Raw genomic sequence first — 25,484 nt, 5'->3', positions numbered from 1 at the left:
AATAAACCTACACTGTAGTTGTTTAAAAACGCTTGGAAGCGTATTAATGTTTTAAAAACAAACAAGTAAACAAATGTTTCATTACCAGCTGTTTTTTAATTATTAACTTAATGTTTAATCAGCTGATTAATTACGTGTATAACCTCCCTGAAATAATTTCTGAATCCCCCCCCAAAAAAGGGGAAAGGGGACTCCGTACTTAACTAATAAAATAAACCTACACTGTAGTTGTTTAAAAACGCTTGGAAGCGTATTAATGTTTTAAAAACAAACAAGTAAACAAATGTTTCATTACCAGCTGTTTTTTAATTATTAACTTAATGTTTAATCAGCTGATTAATTACGTGTATAACCTCCCTAAAATAATTTTTAGAGCCCAAAAAAACGGGTTAAGGGAACCCCTAATAAAATAAACCTACACTTTAGTTGTTTAAAAACGGTTGGAAGCGTATTAAAAGTGCGATATTTGAAATTAGAAAGAATTCTGTTATATTTCAGGCGGAAGTTATACGAATTTTTTTTTTTTTTTTTTTAGAATATATTGTGTTTTCACTCTGCTGACTTCATTTCAGCCATTCAACAGATGAGCTTTTAGCATTTTCTTAATAAATATTTTCTCTTGAATGAAACGAAAATTAATATTCAATAAAGATTATCAAATACATTTTTTTTTTATTGGGAAAAAGAGATCCAGACGGCATTTCCTTGCTACTCCATTCTATTTCCTGTTTTTCTTTTTTACAAAAAAAAAATAGAATAAAGATTTTCCTTACATTGTCTTGATAGTGTACTAAAAAGAAGGCAATATCCGGAGATAATGGATCTGTAATAAGTGGAGTAGACAAATCATCAATCGAGATTGTTCTATCTCCCTTACAAACTTTTTCTATTGTTTCTTCCCTTTTGTACTTGTGAAATCAATAAGTCTGAAAGTCAAAGGGCCATATGCTCTTCTTGCACTTTAACACCAGCCAGCTTCTTTCTTTATTTTCTTTCTTTTCTTTTTTCTTGCTTTCTTTAAAGGCATCAGGTGTGCCCTTCGTGCTCTCTCTACGTTCAGCTCAATTAAATTTCCATGATTTTTGTATGAAATTAATTAGAAAATTTTCTCCTTATTTCTCATCTAATTCTCTTCGGTTAGAGATTCCAAAATTAAAGGATGAAAGTGCAGAGAGAGGTAGGTAAAGTAAATAATAATTATTATTAGGTAAATAAGAAAAAAAATCTTCTACAATTATTATAATAATGTTTCAACATCGACTAATGTCCAAAAGAAAAGCCTAGGTATAATTGCACGAATAGAGCCCACACTTTCTCTTAAAAGATGATTACGCAAACTGAGCTGTTGTTGCTACGGTTACCCAGAGATGATTTTTTTTTTGAGGTCCCCATTTGAGGCCCCAATCTAAAAAAAAAAGTTTTAGCTTCGTGCGGATTTTTGTTTTGTTTTCAGTTTAGTTTTTGAGAAGTTTTTGGCACAAACTAACATTTAGGAAACTACTTTTTCGGACTCAAGGGGCGGAAGGAAGATACCACGTATCGTAACATTTTCCAGTGAAAATTCAAAATTGGAAAAGGTTAGGGAAGTGCAAATCATTACAGATTTTCTTTTCTTTTCTTTTTTTCAAGAACAATTAATTTAGAGACTAATTTACGCCAATGAATCCCCGGCCGCGAGACTTCCTCGCAGACTGAAGGACTAAAAATCACATCCTGTAGAAAGTGCTACCGCTGGGCAGTTTCTTTCCTTTTGCCTTTCATGACTTTATACAGATTGTAAATAACAAAATAAATTTTAAAAAAAGATTAATTTCACAGCCATTATTATAACCTATTTTAAGCACTATTTCTCCCACCCTCATCATGTTAGAGCCATTTTGGTGACGTACTTTACAGCCCTGAGATACTCGCAAGAAAGCCTAGAAACGGCTTGTCCATTTCCGGCTCACCTTTTCCATGATACAACTTTTTCATCATGAAAAATATGAATATTTTTTTTTTAATTTAATAAAAAAAAAAAATCATCAAAGAATATCCTTGGAATTCTGCCAGATGTTATGATGATTATTATATATATATATAATCGAAATTAATTCTCGCCTTCCTATAAAATGATAAAAAACTTATGCAGGAAGTTATTTCTATTGTTTAATTTCCCTGTTTCCGTTTTCATCAGCTCCACTCCTATTTCATACGTCCTACAATTGTCTAAAATGTGTGTTACTATTTTTTTTTTTAGCTTTAATTTTAATAATTATAATTAAAAAGTGGCCAGCAAAAAATAGAACATACAAAATATGTGAAATAAGTAGTAAAAAAGTAATTGGCTATTTTTTCAGGCGGGCTTTACGTCCAACTACTAAATTAGGTGTCGTGGACTGAGGCAACTAGCAAACATATTTTACTATAAATTCCTTTTATTAATCATTAAAATAAAATACAAAGCATAGACAAGAGAATCGAACCTATTAAACCAACAATACATCTAGGCATTGCGGGTCTAGCCTCTTAACCGCTCGGCTATCGTGGCGTCTAATATGTGAAATAATATAACATAGATATGGAGATATGCAAGTACAGTAGAAAATAGGTTAACTGAATAATCCAATTCAAATTCACCAATCCAAAAGCTAAAGAACAACAGTAAATGCTCTTTTTAACTCAAACATACAAACCATTCAGAACAATTCCATTCGTACCCAATCCCAGCCCAATCGCTGCCCAATTTAATCCACTAAACCGCTCCTTTTTATTTCCAAAACCCACCCATCCAACACTTAGTGAACGCCAATCATATTTTAACTGATTAAACGTTAATCTCGTTGGTTGGATTGGCTAACAGTTAGCAACACTGGATGGATACCGTTCATACTAGCTCGCAATTGGATGTATGCTTATGTATTATATTTGTATAAATGATATATTTACGCATGTATTATCCAGATTATTTTTGTTTCTTGTATTCATTTATACAGTTGCAAGAAAAGCAAATAAAAAATAATGGAATAATTTTAACATTTCAAGTAACTGTAAAATTGTTTTAATACAAAAATTTATTAAATTTTAAAGACGATCCCTCATATTCCCAGAATTTGTTTTTCAGGGTAACCTTATCTGGGAGAAATGGAGATGATAGTACTGCTGTAATATAGAACTGCAAGGATGAGTGTGTATATGGAATATGAATGGCAGCAGGCAGGCTAATGTACAATATCTAGGGAAATGAGGAAGAAATAGAGAGGGAGATTGAAGGAACCCAAGCGCGCACACTTGGCTGGAGTTAACTCTATCCCAGTAAGTTTGCTATTCGGGAATTCCCCGTACTCCCTTATGTGTCAGCGCTGAGGAGCAACAATCTCTATGCAGCGTTTTTTTTTTCTTTTTGAGTGACTGTTCCCAGAGAGTCACTATGGGTCTAATGTAAGATAGATAGCGAACCGTTTCGCTTTAGAGGGAACACAGAAAATATGCGATAAATATTAATATGAACAGGAATAGAGCAACGCAAGACCTGCAGGAAGACTCTGGAAGATTTTTCTTCTTTTTTTTCCCCTGTAAGAAAAATGTTATTGTGTTCAGGAACTGAGTTTTAAACTATGTACTACATGTGAGTGATATATACACGGCCTTCTTGTCTCGTATGTCTTACTTACAGAGAGAGAGAATGTAAACATGTATGTCTGTAATGTACGTGAGTATATGTGGATGTATAGCTCTTCCTTGCATTCTCGTCCAGGATGTAAGTCAATCGAAATATAAGACTTCCACTCGAATAATATCACCCAGTATTATACATTCTTCGTATTATTTTCAAAAGCTTGAACCTAAGGTCTTCAATGTATTTATTACAGCATTCAGATCCTCTGAATCGTAAAATTTCTCTATTTGATAGTTTATAAGGAGGCCCAATATATGAGGCATGTACATTTAAGGACCAGTACAAATGTCAAACTCAGGCAATTAAGCGATACAAAAAAGATCTCATAAGATGCATGAACAAGAAAGACTCAGTTGGCAGTAAAGATGGAAGCGGAAAATCAGGATAAGTCCTAGGTTAAAGTGGATAGGAAACTTGGTGGGAAGATCTGAGACGTATGGGATTGATAGGGATGACTGGCGACTGGATAGCTGAGGAGGCCATGTCCAGTTCCAACGGAAGAAGAAGAAGAAGATAGACATTCCCGTTGAATGTATAGGTAAAACGTAATGCAGGACGACACGGTAGCAGAGCGGTTATAGGCTAGACCCGCAAAGCTAAGATGTATTGTTGGTTTAGTGGGTTCGATTCTCGGTCTAGACCTTGGATTTTATTTAATGGTTAATATGAGAAATTTATAGTAAAGTATGTTAGGAAGTTATAGGCTAGACCCGCAAAGCTAAGATGTATTGTTGGTTTAGTGGGTTCGATTCTCGGTTTAGGCCTTGTATTTTATTTAATGGTTAATACAAGAAATTTACAGTAGAGTATGTTTGCTAGTCGCCTCCATCTACGACACCTAATTTGGTAGTTGGACGTAAAGCCCCGCCTGAAAAAATAGGCAATTACTTTACTTTATTTTTTTTATAACCGTACTGCCTCCAGGATAATGGATAAATAAAAGAGAATTTCCTGGTTTTACAGAAAATTGTGGACTTCAGAGTTCAGGACTTTAAAAAAAAAAATCTATCCTCTTGATTTTGCTTCAAAATATCAACTTCAATAACCAAGATTTCTAGGGCCACTTTAGGATGTAGGATCTGCTTTTCATACCCTAGGATAGTCGCAGACAGAAGGGAATAGATACCACAAACCTTCAGTATTGTCATGATCTCCTATGTTTCAATAACATTTCTCACGGAACAAAAAAATTGAATAGCAGCATAGAACTCCATAGATGCTGAAATTGGATTGCAATGAAGATCTATTTATGGCTGCACTCATAATTAATTACATTCAACACTCCATTAAATCTATTGAAAACAAACGCGACTACTCTGTACAAATCAGAATTTGTACAAAAAAATCTATCCACTTATCAAATTTTAGTAAATTCAGCTACAAATCGGGGATCGTCTTCATAATTTCAAAGAATCCGCACAGAAACACGCCAACGAAGTAACATCTTAATTCTTTTTCCTCTTTTTATAAAAGAATAGATTTTTCGGATAGAAATTTCAAGACAATTGGTAAACAATTATTTGTGATTGTCACGCTAAAAGTGAATCACATTTTTTTATTTTTATGGAAAAGAAGAAGATTAAATCCACCCAAGGGTTGCCATTAGCAACTGCCATAGACGTTTTATTTTTTAAAGTATTCCACAATCTTCTGGGCCCCGCCCCCGCCACTTCAGCCCTTCATGGTTTGGATCCAATCCGCTCCGCCCACTCACCACGTAGTAGTTACTACTTTCCATTATATGGAGATGTTTGGGAAGTAGGAAAAGATTGCATTGAGATGGAAGAAATATAAAAGTATAAGGGGGACTTACCCTCAAGCGGGAGGTGATCGATATAAGGAGGCGCCCGGGCGACATGCGTCGGTAAAAAGTGCAAACTTATATTATTTAAGATTAGTAATATATAAACAGTTCTTCCGCAAGGTGATGCGCTAGCCGGTAATAAATCTAATGGCCAAACTTCTCACAAAATTATATAAAATGTATAATTACGTACTTACAATTAAATACTCATTAACTACAAACTATAGTTAGCCTTTAACCTTACACTTTCTAGAAAGTGTAATTACTATCGTAAAAATTGTTATTAAATTCTGTTCCGATCTAAACTTTAATATTCATCGCCTAACATAACGTATAAATAATTCCCAACTAAAGACAAGAAGTAACAAATCAATATAAAGTTAGGTTACAATATAGATTATAAGAAACTCTGTAATAGTAATGACTTAAATCTATAATTTTTTTTGTTTCTTTATTCAGCATTTGTGTTTCACGATTGACTTCGAAAACTACCCCAAATCTGAAGTAACTCTTAATTAGATTTTTAAATATTAAGGGCTAAAATATGATATAAAATTAAATTAAAATTGTATTTACTTTTTTTCAGGCGGGGCTTTACGTCCAACTACCAAATTAGGTGTCGTGGACGGAGGCGACTAGCAAACATACTTTGCTATAAATTTCTCATATTAACCATTAAATAAAATTCAAGGCCTAGACCGGGGGAATCGAACCCACTAAACCAACAATACATCTTAGCATTGCGGGGTCTAGCCTCTAACCGCCTAACATACTTTACTGTAAATTTCTCATTTTAACCATTAAATAAAAATCCAAGGCTAAGACCGAGGACAATCGAATCCCCTAAACCAACAATACATCTTAGCATTGCGGGTCTAGCCTCTTAACCGCTCGGCTATCGTGGCGCCTACTTACATTTATGGAATGAGCAAAAATAGCACATGTTTATTATCAGTTTTATTATTGTTCATTTGTTCAGCGAATCCGGAGCCCCATCACGAGGCCCACTCTTTGGCATCACTTGCTTCATATTAGGGCGTTGTTGGAGGATTCTGTTGACTCCATCATGGTCTGCAGTCTCTTTACAGAGTTCTAAGGAAGCCCGGCATAGACCAAATGCTAAGTGATTATTCAAGGCACCACTTCTAGGCTAGGAAAAACCCCCCTTCCCACTCTAAGAGTTCGAGGATTGATTAGATGATCTGTGGGTCGTTTTCTTTTTTAAAATCATTTTTGGATTGTTGCTCGCAATTAAGACAACGAGATCCTAGTACAGCTAGTTCTTCGAATTATCAATAACACAGACTGAGGATCTTATCTAAAGAAACCGCTTGGTGAACAAGACTTCTAGTCCCGTACTAGCCAACTAGATTGGTAGTTTTAGCCGTTTAATTTTTTGAAATAAAATTTTTCTTTACTCTACCCAAATTTATGCGGTAATCACGGTCGGCCACGTAAAATACAGTTTCGAAAACACGCTTTTTTGTTCACAATAATTGCTCCTTACTCGTTTAACTGCTACCATCTCGCCATTTTTAAACGCCTCACTTGGAAGTTTACATCTAATACAATCTTTTTAAGTTTAGTTGGCGAGAATTGGTTTTCAACGATCTACACCCACTTCCGCAATCGGCAATTGTTTCTACATACTTCCTCTGTGGTTATAGTTAGTTCCGTTTTTTTGTTTAATTGGATTTTTAATGAATCTAATTATCTTTTTCTTATTTGTTTTGTAAAGTAAAAAAATTATCAATACAAAATATATTTAACAAAAAGATATCTAAAATAGAGTTCAATGACAATTAACTAATAATAATTTAATTATATTATAAAGATGGTGGACAGAGTTAGCCCGCATATATTGATGCACTTAATCAATACATTTTTTTTTTATCATTTCATTGATGCTGTAGAAAGGAGAGCGTCCAATTGAATGCACTGATTCATGTGACCGATATATTATAATATAAATGTGTGATTGAAGTTAGATGTGGGCCAAATCTTTATATCACCCACTAATTATGTCATTCGGTTAGATTTTGTTTAATATTAACAATTGTTGTAAAATATATTTCTGAGTTGTTTGTAATAATTTCCGGGACCCCCCCCCCAAAAAAAAATCAACGTTTCTTTTTCGTATGCTTTAAACATTAAATTAGACATCACAAGGATTCGGTCAATAAAAGGAAGTTGGTATAATATTTTTAAAAATATGGTTTAAATAAAGTAACCAATAATCTTTTTTGGCGTTTATTTGTGCAAAAATCAGTGCGTTGGCACTATAAGTAACAAGGATAACAAATGAAGCAAACGAGTGGAGAAGTTACCGCAATGGTAACACTCCCAAAACATTAGACTGTTAGTCCCACTCTCTTCACCAAGAGAGGAGATCACGAGACCACACTGTCGTTTAAGGCTGGAAACATAGTGGAGCGGCGAGCAAGGCGGCGATGATAGCTGCTTCAAATCAAAGAGAGCGACGAGCAGCGAGCAAAGAGTCGCATGCACATAGTGACGAGTTTAGTCGCGTTCTCCTTTTGACAAAACAAGATGGAGGAACTATTTTTATATGAAAATTCTTCGTTGAAACTTTGGTATTTGCAGCAGCTTAGTAGTAGGAGCTGCAGTTGTACATGACATAAATAAGTTTAGAAATGAACTTGGTGAATTTCATCACTTGTACCAACAACTTCGGGAGCATCCTGGCAAGTTTCATGCGTATTTTCGAATGTCTATATCAACATTTGATTACATACTAGCCCAGTGTAACCCCATTAATCCTAGCAGTCACTTTAAGATAAGAAAATCAAAATAAATAAAAATAAAATAGAAATATATGCAGATAAAAAGAAATTAGTCAATTAAAAAAAAACAATAATTTTATTAAATCACTACTCCATGATTTGTCGTAAATTAATGTTGTTCATCTGAAAAACTGGAGTAGTACGACGCTACAGAAGAAGGATTGGAGAATTCGTCCTGATCAGAAGTAGTAGGACGTGAAAATGTAATTTAATTTTGCCTAGTATTTAGATGAAAGTTAGCATTAAGGGATTGAGAACCAAATTAAATGTAGCAAAAATTACCTGAATTCTCCATTAACTACTAATTGTTAATTAATTTTAACTATTAATTATTAAAAACTATTGTAGCTTCACAAATACTATGGCCCCACAGAGGTTTCTTTAAACAAACTGAACCAATAAATGTAACAATATCCATAACCTTTGAAAAATAACCTTTACAAATTGAGCGCGATGAGAGCGAAGAAATCAAACATGTCATAACGCTTTGCTCCACTCTTTATAGATAGCGTTGCTCTATCTTCGCTTTGCTCGCCACTATGCGCGGTCCCATTTGTTTACTTGTGTTTGATTTCGCCGCTTTGCTCTTCGCTATCATCGCCGCTTTGCTCGCCGCTCCACTATGTTTCCAGCCTAAGGCGTCTTGTCCAGTTTATCAGGAAGAGTTCTTGAAGAAAGTATTTTGAGCTATAGGTTTTATATGGTCCTGGCAAATGGGATAGCCTTTGTAGGTTCTGTCAGGAGGAGGAGGAGGAGGTGTTGTATCAGTGCGAAGGGCTAGTTTGGCTAAGAGGTGGAAAAAACCCAGGCCGGAGAGCTTTACCAAAGAGTTGCTCTCCAGAATTAAGAGTCTGATTAAACGGACAGGTCTGTTGGGGTAAGCTTCTAGAGTGCGGGGCGCCACAATAGATCCAAAGGAGTCGCGCAGTGGTGTAGGCCTTTAAGGCCACCCTATAAGAGTATTTATATGAGATTGCAGGTTAAAAATAAAGTTTTCTGTATCGTGTTTTCAGCGACATGTGCGACAAAAAGGAATGGTTAAGGTGAGTGTGTATAGTCCAGGTTGGGAGACATAAAATGGAGCGTTTAGAATAGTTCGAAGTATTTTAGATTGAAGAGACTGAATCTTTTAGGAGATTGGAGCGTTTGGTTGAACCCCTCAGCTCTATTCCATACGCCACAGATGGGTTTCAAAATAGAAGTATCAATCAGTCTTTTGTTGTCCAAGGACAACCAATAATCAAAATATTGTATTTGTTGGTATTTTTATTATTTTTAATAAAATTGCAATGACGTAATTGATTTTTGTTTTGTTTTTAAATTTAGGCTATTGCCTGTTACTGAAATATTGGCCTAAAATTAAGATTAACTTTGATCGACTATATTACAGTTGTGCTTGCAAATGGTAACCTTCTTTTTTGCCATAGAATTAATTAAACCAATTAAATGAGATGAATATAATGAAAGTATTTTGATAACAGAGTTACTAAAAGATAAAAATTAAGTAATTAAAAAAAAAAGAAATAATAATAATAAGCCAAGTTGTTTGTAAGTTGATAACATTTGAAAATTAAGTTAACAAGAGAAAGTAAGGCAAAAAAAAGTTCTTGAATGTTGAAGAAGAAGACGAAGACTTAATCACCTCTAAGCATCTCCTTCAATGAATCATCAAACAGAACGGAACACCTTTTTCTTTAGCGAGTGTTCCTTGCGCCCGTCTATCCTTCCGTTTCTACAGTCAAATTAAATCAGGAAAAGCGTCTACCCCACGGCCGGCCGCCCCCGGCTCTATAGCCTAGGCTTACCAACATCATCATCACACTCCCGCCTCTCAATCTTCCTACAGGGGAGAATTTTTTTTTTTTTTTTTTTTTTCTTTGCTTTCATTCTTTTTTCAAGAGAGGGGCCCTCTCGCAAACGTACTGTCTCACTTACTTGTCCATATCCATCTTGCTCGGTGGTTCAATATCCACTAATTTGAATATAGCCGACATCTCCCCCCGTATTAGACCCCTCTGCTTGTAATTTGGACTGAGAAGAGAGAAAGAACCAAAATTCTACAGTTTAATGACTACAACTGTGGCATTAAAAAAAAACAAAAAAAAAAAATCAGTCTGCAGTCTACTGTTAAGGTTTTGTACGCTTTTTTTTTTAAATTTTATTATCCCACAACCTAGAGACTTAATTTTTTGTTTTTGTTTTTTTCCAGTCTCATTGTACCTCATCTCTACAAACTGTTCCCAGGACTGAATAAATAAACCAGTTCATCAAACTGGACAGCGCCTGTGTCAACAGTTGTTAATGTGGTCGCATATTCAAGAATTTCTCTTCATACTGAATTTATTACACACATACAAACAGAGAAAACGGGTTACAGCGATTGGCAGTATCATCAGAAGTCAAATGATGACGTATAAAAATCCATATATTGTTTAAGACCGCATCTAAACTAGAAATCAAAATATGATAACGTATAAAAATCCATGATCACTAATATTGTTTAAGACCGCATCTAGACTAGAAATCCATGATCACTTAAATTAATTTAAGACCGCATCTAAACTAGAAATCAAAATATGGTGACTTATAAAAATCCATGATCACTTATATTTTTTAAGACTGCATCTAGACTAGGAATCCATGATCATTTATATTGTTTAAGTCCGCATCTAAACTAGAAATCAAATTTGTAAACTTTCTGCATTTTTCCTCTCCGCAATAGTGGTGGCAAGCGTAGAGCTATATTTTTACGCAATAATTACACCCACGTTAAATAGGTATTTCCTGGTAAAAACAAAAACAAAAATCCATTATAAATATGACAGCGAAATATCTATTTTTAAAAGTAACTACGTTTCCATTTAATACAGTAGATATTACGATAATTTGTTAAAAAAATTATTAGTTCCTTAGTTGTGACAAAGTGATTTAAACGCTTAGTAAGACAGCATAGTGAATGAACGAGTTTCTTCCGCAGACTATGCTGTAGTAGCGAAATTGTGGACAAGTAAATAGCAACAAGTGATAGAACAGTATGATGTTGGTGATGATGCTGTGGCACTTGCTTTGGACCAAAGAAACACGGCCGAGGCGACACATCACGAACTACTGCTGCATTAAAAAAAAAAAGAAAAAAGAAATGCAAGAAAAAGGAGAAGAAGTTAGAGTTCCTTTTGGATTCCTGGGACGCCTTGCGCACAATCCCAACCCTGCGCACTCCTGCGACTTTTTGTTCTCCTTCCACAATCCTCTTTCTCTCAATCACTCTCTCTCTCTCTCATTGACTCCTTGAACAGAATTCAAAACCGGTCCACAAGCTGTCATAATTTGACTCGTTTTTGCCCGCCCGGTGGTTTGTAGCCGATAAAATGCTTGTGGGGCTAAGAGCAAGAGATGGACAAAACGAAGGAGATGTTTGTGGCGGATGATGTTACCCAAGTTAGCACACACACACACCCCTTTATGAAGAAGTGGTAAAAACAGTCAACACACACAACTTCTTGCAATCTATTCTTTTTCAAAACTCTGCCACCTCACTTCTCCGCCCCCCTACCGCCCCCACCATGCGAAACCATTGTGTCGCATTTAGTTATAATTTATTGTCTCGCCTTCAACCTGGTCATTTCTTCATTTCTTACATACAGCCTAACTATACTGGAGGAATGATTTCTTAGAAAATGGCGGCGACATAAAATATAATGGATGAGTCTCTTTAACAATTGTTTAAGAGTGGCATGGAGGTGCAAATATGATATTGGTTGTCCACCATAGTAGCACCGTTTTTCTTCATGATTACCAAGATGGAATATCAAAACACCAAGATATTAGTCGCAATGCGAAGATATTAACATAAGAGAAAACCTTAGAATACTTCGTTCCTTTTTTCTTCCCTGACTAGAATTCGTTCCAGGAACGAACATTATTATAAGAGAGAGAAAGAAAATTATTTTTTATAAAGGTATTGTATTAATACCCTATGATTTCATATGTAGAAATGTCTTTGTACTCGAGATTGACAATGAATAATAATGATGAAAATATGCTGAAAAACCGCTCAGTTGGGGGAATATCTTTGGATTTCATATTTAGAAATGTCTTTGTACTCGTGATTGACAATGAATAATAATGATGAAAATATGCTGAAAAACGCTGGAGAATATCTTTGATTTCATAATTAGAAATGTCTTTGTACTCGTGATTGACATTGAATAATATTAATGAAAATACGAGGGTCGTTTGAAAAGTACGTGCAAAGTCAGAGAGATAGCACCACTGGCGCTTATCGAGGTTATGTTTAGTTAGTAGCATCTCTTGGAAGAACACACACCAAGTTTCAGCCAGATCGGTCTATTTCTTTGTGTTTGGCATTCGTTTGAATCGAGGAAGTCGAGTGATTTTCAAAAAATGGACGAAAAAGAATTTCGTGTGTTGATTAAACACTACTTTATGAAAGGCAAAACGCCTCAGGAGACTAAAGAGAAGCTTGATAAACATTATGGTGACTCTGCACCTTCGATTAGAACAGTTTATAAGTGGCTTCAAAATTTTCGGAGTGGCCATATGGGCACAAGTGACGCTGAACGTTCTGGACGCCCTGTTGAGGTTTACTACTCCAGAAATCATTGATAAAATCCATGATATGGTGATGGATGACAGAAGAGTGAAGGTGCGTGAGATTGCTAGTGCTGTGGGCATCTCGAATGAACGGGTACATAATATTTTGCATCAACATTTGGACATGACAAAGCTATCCGCAAGATGAGTGCCGCGATTGCTCACGCTTGACCAAAAACGAAATCGTGTGAAGTGTTGCAAGGACGGTTTGCAGCTGTTCCAGAAGAATCCGCAGGACTTTAAGCACCGTTTCGTCACTGTGGATGAAACATGGATACATCACTACACTCCTGAGACCAAAGAACAATCTAAACAATGGGTTACCAAGGGGGAATCTGCGCCAAAAAAGGCGAAGACCGTTCCTTCGGCCGGAAAGATTATGGCGACTGTCTTTTGGGATTCGCAAGGAATAATCCTCATCGACTATCTGGAAAAGGGTAAAACTATTACAGGTGCATATTCATCGTTATTGGACCGTTTGAAAACCGAGCTGCAAGAAAAACGCCCACGATTGGCCCACAAAAAAGTCCTTTTCCATCACGACAACGCACCAGCTCACACCTCAGCAGTTGTGGTCGCAAAATTAATGGAAATAGGGTTCCAACTCGTTTCACATCCCCCCTATTCTCCAGACTTGGCTCCCTCTGACTACTATTTGTTCCCCAATATGAAGAAATGGCTGGCGGGAAAAAGATTTTATTCAAACGAGGAGGTGATTGCAGAAACGAATGGCTATTTTTCAGACTTGGACAAATCCTATTATTCGGAAGGGATCAACAAACTAGAGCAGCGTTGGACGAAGTGTATAAGCCTAAAAGGAGACTATGTTGAAAAATAAAAAAGGTTTACCCCCAAAAATTAAGTAGTTTTTATTTTTGCACGGACTTTTCAAACGACCCTTATGCTGAAAACCCGCTGAGCTGGGGAATATCTTTGGATTTCATATTTAGAAATGTCTTTGTACCCGAGTTTGACCATGAATAATATTGATGAAAATGTGCTTAAAAAACCGCAGGGCTGGGGAATATCTCTGGTTTTTAAGCATAGCAGCAGTTTACTGTATCCCTGACCGCTTCCAGACTTTCATGCTAAGCAATTAAATGCTAAGTAAAGTAATCGGGGAACGCGTAACGTACAACTACCAACTAAATATTGTGGACATGGGCGGAAGCATATTATTTACTAATAAGATTGTTTCTAACTATTAAAAAGAAGCTTACACGCTGGATTCGAACTGGGGATCTCCCAAGCTTCGTAACCACATATACCCTAATTGAATGTTAAGAGTAGAAATTAGATGATAAATCGCACCTAGCAATCATCAAGAATACAGTAATGATTCTGATATAGAAAATCTCGTTTATCGTAGATTATTCCGTAGAAGCAGATATTTCGATGAGATAGGAAAATATCGAAGTTGAAATTTCCCAGCCAAAATAAAAGGTCAATGTCCGAGAAATTACGTGAAAAAAACAAAACAAACAAAAACGATAGTCGAGGGAATCGATGCATGATCCGCTCTACTGACACAGAGATCGCATAAGTAGGGGTCAGCCAAGGTCAGCCACAGTGTGATCCGGGGACTGGCCTCTCTCTGGTCGTTCTCAAACATGTCCGCGCTTGTATGTATCTGTTGGATAATCGATAAGATTTGTTTCGATCTCATTCAATCTCATTTATTCACTCACATTCATTCTCTCTCTCTTTTTATCGCAACGCACTCTACACCCAGACAACCAACAAACTCACCTACCTCGGGGGACATACTTAAACAAATCGATAGTCAGGGGGGAAAATTAACATGTGGGTTGGCAGCCGTGGAGTGTCTGGTCAATCGATAATTCTTTTCTCTCCATCGTTCCCTTCTCCATCACACTCTCTCTCTCTCACTCGCTCCCTCGCACACAAGGCAAGACTTGAAGCGTAAATATGTGCACCCATCCCCACCACATTTTCTCCGTCCTACCACAACTAAGGGACGTGTGTATCATAAGCCATCCATTCAACTTATCATCAGGACCTAGATAAGGTTAGGGCAAAGGCGGCTGGCTATCTTCTATGTACAGAAGATTCAACCTATGTCCACATAGTCCCTCCTTTACCTTCCCGCAGGTAAAGTCACCACCAATATAAATACCTTCTTATCTTTCATCCGTCCTTCGGCCAGCAAATATACTCTATGTTAAATCTTTTATGAACTCCTTCGCCTATTGCTCTTTCTTACTCCCCAATTCTATCTCATACTCTCTGTATACTTTAAACGAAGATAAGATTGAGAACGGGGCAATTAGAAGATAAATAAGGAGAACTAGGAAACAGAAATGAAATTACAATATTCATGAATGAGTTAAGAATAAAAATAATAAATAGACTAGTGTGAACTTACTGAAATTCCCTTCAACACTGCGTGAGTTGTGAACGTAAAGTGAGCCCTTCAACTTTACACCACAAAAATCCCTTAAACCAATCCCCCGCCCCAATTTAGAATTTTAATTTTAAAATCAATTTTAAAAAGGTTAATCTTGGCTACAAAATCGAAGAAAAGAAATTACAGAAATCTTAGTGTTACTGTACATATAATCAATGTTCAAAGTAAAACTTGATAATTAACAATGCCTTTCACATCTTGTTGATCACGTCATAAATATTGTCCATCCCTACTACTGGTTGTCCCCCTAGTTCGTGAGGCTGCTGGTCAAGTAAACATCCACTTGATTCCCTACCCAGGGGTACAACTCAGACCAGACCAGAATGTGTGCAGTGGGGTGCCCCAATGCTGGAAAGCCAGTTGGTAGACTAATGACTGGAATAAAGCCGGCCTGGAATGCTCGGACCGACAGATATGACGCAGTTTGGAATCTTTGGCGGCTGTGGACACATCTGGGCGCGATAAATGATGTTACTTCCTTTTTCTTTTTCTTTTTTCCTGTCCCCCCTCCTCCTCAAACTCTCTAGCTCTCTTTTTTCTTTTTTATTTTCTTTTTAGTCACTTTTAATTTCATTTAGATTTTTCCTTTTTCCCGGCTCAACATTATTAGTGAGATGGTGCATCGTTAAGAACTGGAATGCAAAATTAATTATTGTAGAATTGTTTGTTCAAGAAGTTCCTTGTTTGGGAGGGTGTCGCGTAAATAGTTTTATCTAACGCTTATTTCCTCTTTTCTTTTTTTTTTTAAATTCTTTAGCCATGCTGAAGGAAGCAATCTAAAATCTAGTTTTTCTTCGAAAATACAAAGTTTTGAAACGGTTTTGTACATGTCAAAGAGATTTATTTAGAGAATTGTGTCGACTATATTGACGTTACAACACTGATGTCATAGAATTTGTTCTTATTTCCAGATTTGCAAACATGGGCCACTGTTTTTTTTTTTAATTTTAGAAGTAAAACCCATCATGTTGCCTGAAAAATGTGGAACAATATTTTAGTTAGTCTAAGTTTTCAGTCTTGTATGAAACTACGTCACGATATATTGAATTACGTACGGATCCTAAACATTCACTGCGTCAACTGTAAAATCTCTGATAAGTAAATTTTTTTTTTTACTGCATATTAATGCCCCTCAATACCCTGAAATATAATAAACAACGAGTAAAGAACCATAAATGTCAAATAAAGAGCCAATTCCAAGTACAGAACGATAAATGCCGAGAAAAGAGCCACAAATTCCAAGTAAAGAACTACAACAGCCGTTTAAAGTAAAAGTAAAATAATCGCCTATTTTTTCCCCAGGCGGGGATTAACGTTCAACTACCTAATAGATGAGTAAAAGAGCTTAATACTAAGTAAAGAACAACAACTGCCGAGTAAAGAGCCACGAATACCAAGTACAGAACGATAAATGCCGAGAAAAGAGCTTCAAAAAATACTATAACTAAAACCCAAAAGTAGTTATCTAGTTATTAATAAATGTTCATTAAAGACTGCGCAAAGCAATAATGTCCAGCTGGCGGAATATGAAAATAGTTGAACTAGAGCTCACACAGTTTCCACATCGAACTCACAGACTCATTCCACCTACACCCCCCACCACCACACTAATCTAGATTAAGAATTAAACCTAAGGGGGGAGTAATATGGAATGGCAGCCAAGAATCAATATTCTTACTTAGGAAGAAAATTAACACAGTCAAATGTGATTCTTTCTACCGGAATAGATTACCCTCGCTTAGTCATCACATACTTCCTGTAGATAGAACATCTAATTTATTTCTTCATTATTTTCTTATTGGTCAATTTATTTCTTAAAAGAAAGAAATTGATAATTAAATGCTCAGTTCATAATTAGATACCAACATGAAAATCAATAAATGCTAAAGGTTACAAAAAACCTTCACGTGAGACACTCTTATTGTTATAATTGCACAATTTCTACATCATATGTTCGTGTGTAAAGTTGTAAGGGAAGAATCGTGCTTTAAGAAGACAAACTTGGAGATTAAGTACTCGTAGCTCATCTAGTATTCGTATAATTTAAAAAAAATTAAAGCACTATTAGCTTAAGCACATATTTAGCAACCAGAAACGTGTCGTTTTATTGGATTCCTTTGATAAAATTGGGGTTCCCTTAAGATTAAAGACATTCAACCAACACCGCTTTTGTGCGAGGACCTTAAATCGTAAGGACTCGTACCAATAAGAAAGGTAATCCTAGGAGAACAGGACAACATCCGTTGGAGAGGATTTGATTGAAGTAGAACATCGATCTCCCATTAATTCAATTTTAGGACCAGTGATTTGTTGAAACACGAGCGGTTGAGGATTTTCATGAATAAGATCAAGGACCTCTACTGCTGTTAGCTGTTATAGCCGGTTGAAATTATTCGAAATTACTTGAAAAATACTTATCTTGCATTTGATAGTTTCTGCGGTTCAAAAAAAAAAACTTAAATGGAGCCGTCAACTTCCTTACCTTAAACAAGTCTTTTGGTCTTAAAGTAAACGTAAAGTAATTGTCTATTTCTTCAGGCCGACTTTACGTCCAACTACTAAATTAGGTGTCGTGGACGGAGGCGACTAGCAAACATTCTTTACTATAAAATTCACATATTAACCATTAAATAAAATCCAAGGCCTAGACCTAGAGAATCGAACCCACTAAACCAACAATACATCTTAGCATTGCGGGTCTAGCCTCTAACCACTCGGCTACCGTGGCGCCTTTCCGGAAATGTTTGAGAAACTCAAACACTGTTCAGAATGTTTCAACAAGTCACGAAATGATCAATTTGGTTTTGATTAGTGCTGATTTTCATTGAAGAACCAACTTTCGATGGTGACAATTTTTCACCAGTCGATATCTTTTCAACGCGAGCCTTTAAAAAAAAAAACCTCCACGACATCTAGGTGGCTAACATCCAATTGTTCAGCAATCTCGCCCATCGTTTGTGATGGGTCAGCTTCCATATAGTGTACTTTAAAGAATCAATCTTCGAGATCAGAATCACCAGAATAGAATAAAAATCTGTACCAAAATCGTTACACCATCATTTTAACTAGTTAATTATTATTTCCTCAAACTCCATTTTCCCCTTTTTCTAGTTATCTCTCAAGCGCTTAGTCCTAATTTAAACTCATTTTCTTTTTTGAAAAGCAGAAAATTTGCGACAAGATAGTCTACCAACAAAATACAGCACCAATTGAGGTAAATATTTACTTTCAGATAAACACTTACAAAAGTTACATGTCAAAACCTGCAAAAACTTTCCTCCTAACCTAATTGAATTGTTGCCCTCTAAGTTTAAGCGTGGTGTGGGGAGGGAGGGAAGACTGCAGACTTAAAATTGACCTAAATAAGTCCATAAACAACTGAAAGTCCTTCTGCTTTATTTCCTCTCTTGAAGTTGGAACGGAAGTCCAAACAGAATATTCTAATTTTTTTTGGTTAGTTGTTTTGGAAAATAACTAGAATGTTAACAACAGAGAAACCACTAGTCTGAAGGTAAACAAGCACTTTCTCTTTTCTCTTTAATTTAATTAAACAAAAGTTAAGGGAACTGGGGGTGTAGCATTGGAAGCAATCAAACTTTTTCTTGCTCTCTTGCTAGGTAAGGAGAGCATTGAGATGAAGTCAAATTTTTAAATTCCCGTCTTTACCGGAAGTATTCCCTGAGTAGAGTTCCCTGAATCCAGATAAAAAATTTGGGACACGTCATGATGAAAGGACAGCTTTAAACAAAAAAACCGCAGAAAGCTATTTTATTGTGAATACTTACGATGAGCGAGACCTCTAAAGCTAATATGCATTGTGGTACTGGGTACTGGGTCTTAGGCCTTGGATTTTATTTAATGGTTAATAAAAGAAATTTACAGTAATAATTGATCATTTCGTGACTTTCTGAATGATGGAAAACATTCTGAACAGTGTTTGAGTCTCCCAAACATTTCCTGAAAGGCGCCACGGTAGCCGAGCGTTATAGGCTAGACCCGCAATGCTAAGATGTATTGTTGGTTTAGTGGGTTTGAATCCCCCGATCTTAGGCCTTGGATTTTATTTAATGGTTAATATGAGAAATTTATAGTAAAGTATGTTTACTAGTCGCCTCCGTCCACGACACCTAATTTGGTAGTTGGACGTAAAGCCCGCCTGAAAAAATAGGCAATTACTTACTTACTTACTTATATGAGATCTAATGTTAACTTTGTGATTTAAGGCGCGTCAACGTCTAAGGTCATCTTATCAGTATCAGAGGAGTATCCAACCTCTAGTATGGTATTCTCTCGTTACAGACAACAATGTCCATCACCGGAACCAGTGAGCTGTGAGAAGCTCCTAGGAAGAGAAAATCTAAAAGTCGGAACTGCATATGATTCCAGATCTTTGCATGATAATCTGGTAAGATAACCATAATGCTATAGCCATAAATTACCATAACCATAAACCATAAAATAACCATAAAATAAATAAATAATAATTAATTACAGCCAAACATTCTGTATTTGTTTTTTTTTTTACAAAATAAAATTTGGTTGTATTCATTCAATTTTAGATCGCAGAAGCAAGAGCAGCATCAGTCTGTACATCTTTGATAGATGGACTAATAAAAACAAAGCCGGCTGAACGCTCAAGAGGAAACAATTACAAAACAGCTTCCTTGAAGATCATATTATGATGTAAACAGTTTAAGAAATTATAAAGTTGATTCATGAAAAGTTTACAAAACACCTTATACATGACTAATAGCCATTTTTGGTTAGTTGAATAATATAACCTAATTACTGGTTAACATGCGTTGTTAGGCCTATACACTTTCTCTCGATGATGCTCTTCTAGGTTGGCACATTAGTATAGGCTTGACAGTGGCGGAACCGAGAGCCTCTGTGAAACCGGAAGGGCGAGGCCTTGGACAATGCGGGGCCAATTACCCATCTCCACATTGTTATAACGAGGTTGGGCCGAATTAGCCTATTTGTAAATGAGCAAATGAGAACAGTTTCAACAATAAAAGGGGAACTGTTTCCACATGCTGTAAACATTGCATAGAAAAATCTCACGCTCCACGATGATAGAGAGAATTGGGAGTTGTTCATTTAATTATTTATTTGAATTAATTCTAAATTTGTATCTATTTATTGTAGTGTTATTTATTGTAAAAAGGGATTAGTTGATAAATAATTGAATAGATAAATTATCGTATCCGCATTTATTTTTGGTTCACTTTACGTTAGTGCAAGAACTTCCGTAGAACTTACATGCTAATCTAATCTGGAATTTGGGCTTCCAAAATTGAGTAAAATATGTGCTCTTAGATAACGAGTTGGCTGTTGGTCTAGTGGTCAGGAGCGTGGCTTCGTATGTAGGAGGTCGCCGGATCAAATCCCGCGTATGACTACTTTTTATTTGTCAGAAAAAAAATTGTTTTATAGTAATAGTATGAGATTTTGCCCCTGTCCACGATATCTGAATGGTAGTTAGACGTTAAGCACCGCCTGAGTGGACCCATTAAAGCCCTTTGTTCGAAACGCCATGAGTTGTGCAACGTTCGAAACGCCATGCAGATGGAAGGTAGAACTAAGTTCTTTTTTTTGCCTTTTTTTTGGCATTGGCTTTCGCCATGCAGCCAGCATCGTCTAGGTGCTTATCATTAGAATATCACTCACTCTCCATTTTTACTTATAAATACATTCGCTTCACACATCATCCCTCTACTATATACAACTATTTACATAAACCTTACAACTAATGGATGGAGCAGTACTCTCTATATTCCTGCCATCCTTATAGCTTTAACCTAAATTAAAATCACGTAATCCTTCTCTAATCATTTTCTTCCATTCATTCTAATAGGCTATAACTTTTAAATACATTCATATTTCATTGCTAGCTCTGCTATAGATTTAAGCACACAGATGTTGGTGGAGAATGGTATGTCTTCGTAGCGATATGGTGCATCTAAATACCCTGGATATGTCGTCAAACATTCGTTTTACTTTCTACCACATAACGTGGACATTTCATTATTATATGTTTGAAATACTCCTCCTCTTTGCAATCTACGCAAAGAGGAGAGGGCCTTTTGTTGAACCTGTGTAGTTAGATACGATCCTCACACATCGTAGTTCGCTCTCAGCCTGCTTATTGTCGTAACAACCCAATTATTAGTGACAGTTCCCTTAAACCATGGTTGTCTAGGTGGAACTAAGTTTAGCCCCGCTGGCTTCATATCTTTCACACCTAGTTCCACGCAGCTAGTCCTAACAACCTAAGTACATGCAACGTCAACAAAAATGCCTCTCACTTACCAAGTAGTACTTTCTTATGTAAGAGAAAGCTTGTCCCTTCTTAACCAGTGAGTGGGAAGCTTAACGGTTACCCACAACTTGGCACAGACTACGGCCCCAGTCCATCAAACTCATGTACAGAACGTTGAACAGTCTACCCAGTCCACAAACCGGCCACAACGTTGCTCGCAACGACAAATAAGTTTCACAACTTTACGGATTTTCCAATCAAAGTTTGATTAAGGAAAGATTAGGTTAGGTTTTGAAACATCGGTTGGGTCTAATGTGCTATTTCAGTAAAACGTACGATTCTACATCTTATTTATGAAGGCGGATTAAATTCTGTCGCAACAATTCCGACTAAATCGTGTAAAAACTGAGTGGACTTAGATTTTCTGAAAATGTGGTTTCTTCGATTTTTCTAACGCAAAATTTTGAATTCAATTTTCAAGCCCATAGTTTCCTATAATTTTTAATTTGAAATATGTTTCCAGAAGATTTGCAGGGTGTCCAAGGAAGAAGTTTGACTTTTTTTTGGGGGGGGATACGGAAGTTCCAAATATAATCCATTTTACTCCCATCTACGCTTCCTGTGTATTAGCTACAAGAGGATGGACATATATTTAAGTGGAATTAAACCACCCTTGTAACTAGACAAGCAGTTTCGAAATTGTAGAGATATTGAATAAGCTGGCCACTGTGAAAGTTTAGTTACGTGGACCACATTTAATAATTATAACTAATTTAGAAGGCTGCTGCAGCTTTGGAGATGAGATGGGATGAGAGAGAGAGAGAGCGACATACCAGACCATCTTGGCCAGCAGCAGGGTGACAGCATCACCGAGTCTCCTGGTAGTAGGGGAAGGACATTCTTGTCAGGACCAAAACCTGGCCTATAAAACACGCTGTAAGTAATTAACATGATCTCTGCCCCTTCTCCCACAGATGAGCGTGGATCTCGAGATCCTTCCCAGATACTCCGAACACTTATAGCACCTCGGCTATTATTCCCTATTCTTTCTTCTTTCTACATTTCTTTCTTTTCTTTTTTTGAACATTCCCCCCCACCGTATTTCTCTTTCTAAATACTCCTCCACTACGCAAACTTTGTCTCACTCAAACTAAGCTAACATCTTACAAAGAAATGATGATCATAAATTACTTTAAAAAATAATTCATTAATTGCCAAACAAAATATTACTGTAGCTCTGCCGCTGCTCCTCTAGCCAACAAACATCATGCTCTCATTATTCCATATGGAATACATCCTAACAGGGAACAATGACACACTTTTAAGGACTTATCTAATAATTATTTCAATTATTCTCGCGTTGAGATTTATTCTCAAGAACATTTTAACACACCTCAAAATGTCTTCCAAAAAAAAAAGAATTTTCACGCAATTAAACATTACGTATTAACATAAAAACTCGAGACCTGCAATGCTAATAAGCATTGTGGTATACTGGGTTCGATTCCCGGTCTAGGCTTTGGATTTTATTTTATGTTTAATAAAAGAAATTTACAGTAAAGTATGTTTGGCGGTTATAGGCTAGACCCGCAATGCTAAGATGTATTGTTGGTTTAGTGGGTTCGATTCCCGGACCATAGGCGTTGGATTTTATTTAATGGTTAATATGAGAAATTTATAGTAAAGTATGTTTGCTAGTCGCCTCCGTCTACGACACCTAATTTGTGGTAGTTGGACGTTAAGAACCGCCTGAAAAAAATAGGCGATTACTTTACTTTATAAAACATAAAAACTCTTATTTTTATTTTTTATACTTTGTATACTTGAGCTCCATCTTGGTCTACAATTTTTCTTAGTAAAATATTTTACTATTAAACCCCCCAATACACAGAGTAAAAAGCCCCCTTCACACACACAGAGAGAGAGACAAACTTCACTCAAAATGCGGTTAGATCCGCAGTGGTAGGATAATATCGTTGATTTTTTAACCATACTAGATTGGCCGCTTAATTTGTAACCCCTGAACGGTTACGCACTTTGCATCCATCATCAGATGTAGATGTTAAGAATTCGTCTTCACTCATGTTCCCGTCACATATATACACTTCCCTGTATAGTGCTACTCGTATCCAGTGTAAAATAAAGGTGTATTAAATGTTTTATTCAAAATATTTCCTTTCTTAGAAAAAAAATTCCACAAAACGGAAGTGCCATATTACGAAATGGATATATGTTCCATTTCCGGCACTTCTCCAAAATACTTTATATACGATTTTACACAACGAGATCTATAACTTTTGGTAATAAAAACTATTTTGGTGGAATCTAAGGTTTAGTAGCAATCTGGATAATGTTAGAAATAGTAGATATCCAGATTATTTTTTTTTACTTCCGCTTACTAAGTGATGCACAATTTTCGAACCACTTCCCTTTCAAAAATTTATTTCCTTTAATCAACGAAATGCATTTTTTTTATTATCATTATTTAGAGAAAAGTAAAAGTGTAACACACAGTTCAAGACAATAATTCATATCTTTTACTCGTACTGATTCTTGTTTAATGTAATTACTATGTCTGTCAGTTCGTGACATCCATCGCCTCGTTTGCTGGCATTTCTCCATTACGTCCTGTGTACATGTATACCTTGAACGGGGTTATTTACAATTCAAAGCGGGTATACTCGTTTTAATTACTTCAATTATTATTCTATATTTATACTCTGTAATTCAACTTGTCTTGAATTACAGTATAAATGAATTCGTGAATATTTAAAAAAAAAAAAATCAGCTGTTCTTTAGAATTGTAAGTAATTTAAAGTTTAGATTTTTTATAAGTACTTTTAATCATTACGGGAATAACATTTATTGGCTTGCCCTAAAATGTTTAGAAATGTTAAAAATGACTAAATATTAAGCAAGTTATTTGTTTTTATTTTTTATTTTTTACACAGTATAATTATTATTTTTAAATAAATAATTATAAAAATTAACAATTTTTCAAAAAAACAAAAAAATCTGATGTGGACATAACACACGCACTTAACTTAATCTTAGGACAATTCTCAAAGATCTATCTTGAAAAATTAGGCTAGTTTTTAAATTTAAATATTAAAAAAAAAAAAAATCATTAACATTATTTAAATGGTAATACTGTACTTCTCAATGAAATGACACGTTAAAATCTTCTCTCCCATTTCTTCACAGATTGTGGCAAAACGAATTTTCCGGAAAAAATTTCTTAGACTTACGTATTATACGAAGTTTAAAGAAACCTCATCCCCAATAATGGGGCAAGATATCCCTGTGTCTAATCAATAATCCCGGGAATTTAGCGAATATGTATAATAAAGAATGTATGTGATTATTGTTGCCCTATCTTATGGATTAACACAGAAATAATAATATACAGGGTGTCCCAAGCTATATGGATAACGACTTTTTCTCGGAAACTAAGATAGCTAGAAAAAAAACTAAAAAATACGTGTCCCATTAGTTTTTTTGTTAGGAATCCAAATTTACTTTGCAAATTTTGTTCGGTGCTTCCAGAAGCGAGATACAGGCACCAACTTCATTTTTTCAAATGGGAAGGTGCGGGTTTTATTTCAGAAATAGATTCCTCTATTTTTTTAAAAGAAAAATTTACTTGAACGATTTTTTTCTGTGAGCGATATTTTAGAAGTTATGAAGGAAAACATGATTCTTATAAGAAATGTCAAAATGATAATATTATAACGATTTTTTGATGGAATAAGAAGAAAAGTACTATTTGATTATAAATTTTACTCCTCATTAATATTACAGATCATGCTCGAACTGGCCTCCACCATTAGAGATGCATAGACATGCTCTTTACTGCCAATTGCCCTTAATGCCAAAGAAATAGATTCGAATTTAACCGAGTTACAGGCATCTAT

At 35.7% G+C, this 25,484-nt stretch overlaps 1 protein-coding gene across 7 annotated transcripts in view; it reads right to left on the bottom strand.

Annotated features, from left to right (window-relative positions):
* Nucleotides 1-25,484, bottom strand: part of zfh2 (Zn finger homeodomain 2) — a 441,349-nt gene that overhangs the window by 296,489 nt on the left and 119,376 nt on the right. The window lies entirely within an intron of this gene.

This window comes from Rhodnius prolixus, unplaced genomic scaffold (assembly GCF_049639745.1).
Source record: "Rhodnius prolixus isolate KJV_2025 unplaced genomic scaffold, Rpr scaffold_1, whole genome shotgun sequence".
Lineage (NCBI taxonomy): Eukaryota > Metazoa > Arthropoda > Insecta > Hemiptera > Reduviidae > Rhodnius > Rhodnius prolixus.
Note: the sequence above shows the minus strand (reverse complement) of the source record. Positions and strands in the feature narration are given on the sequence as shown.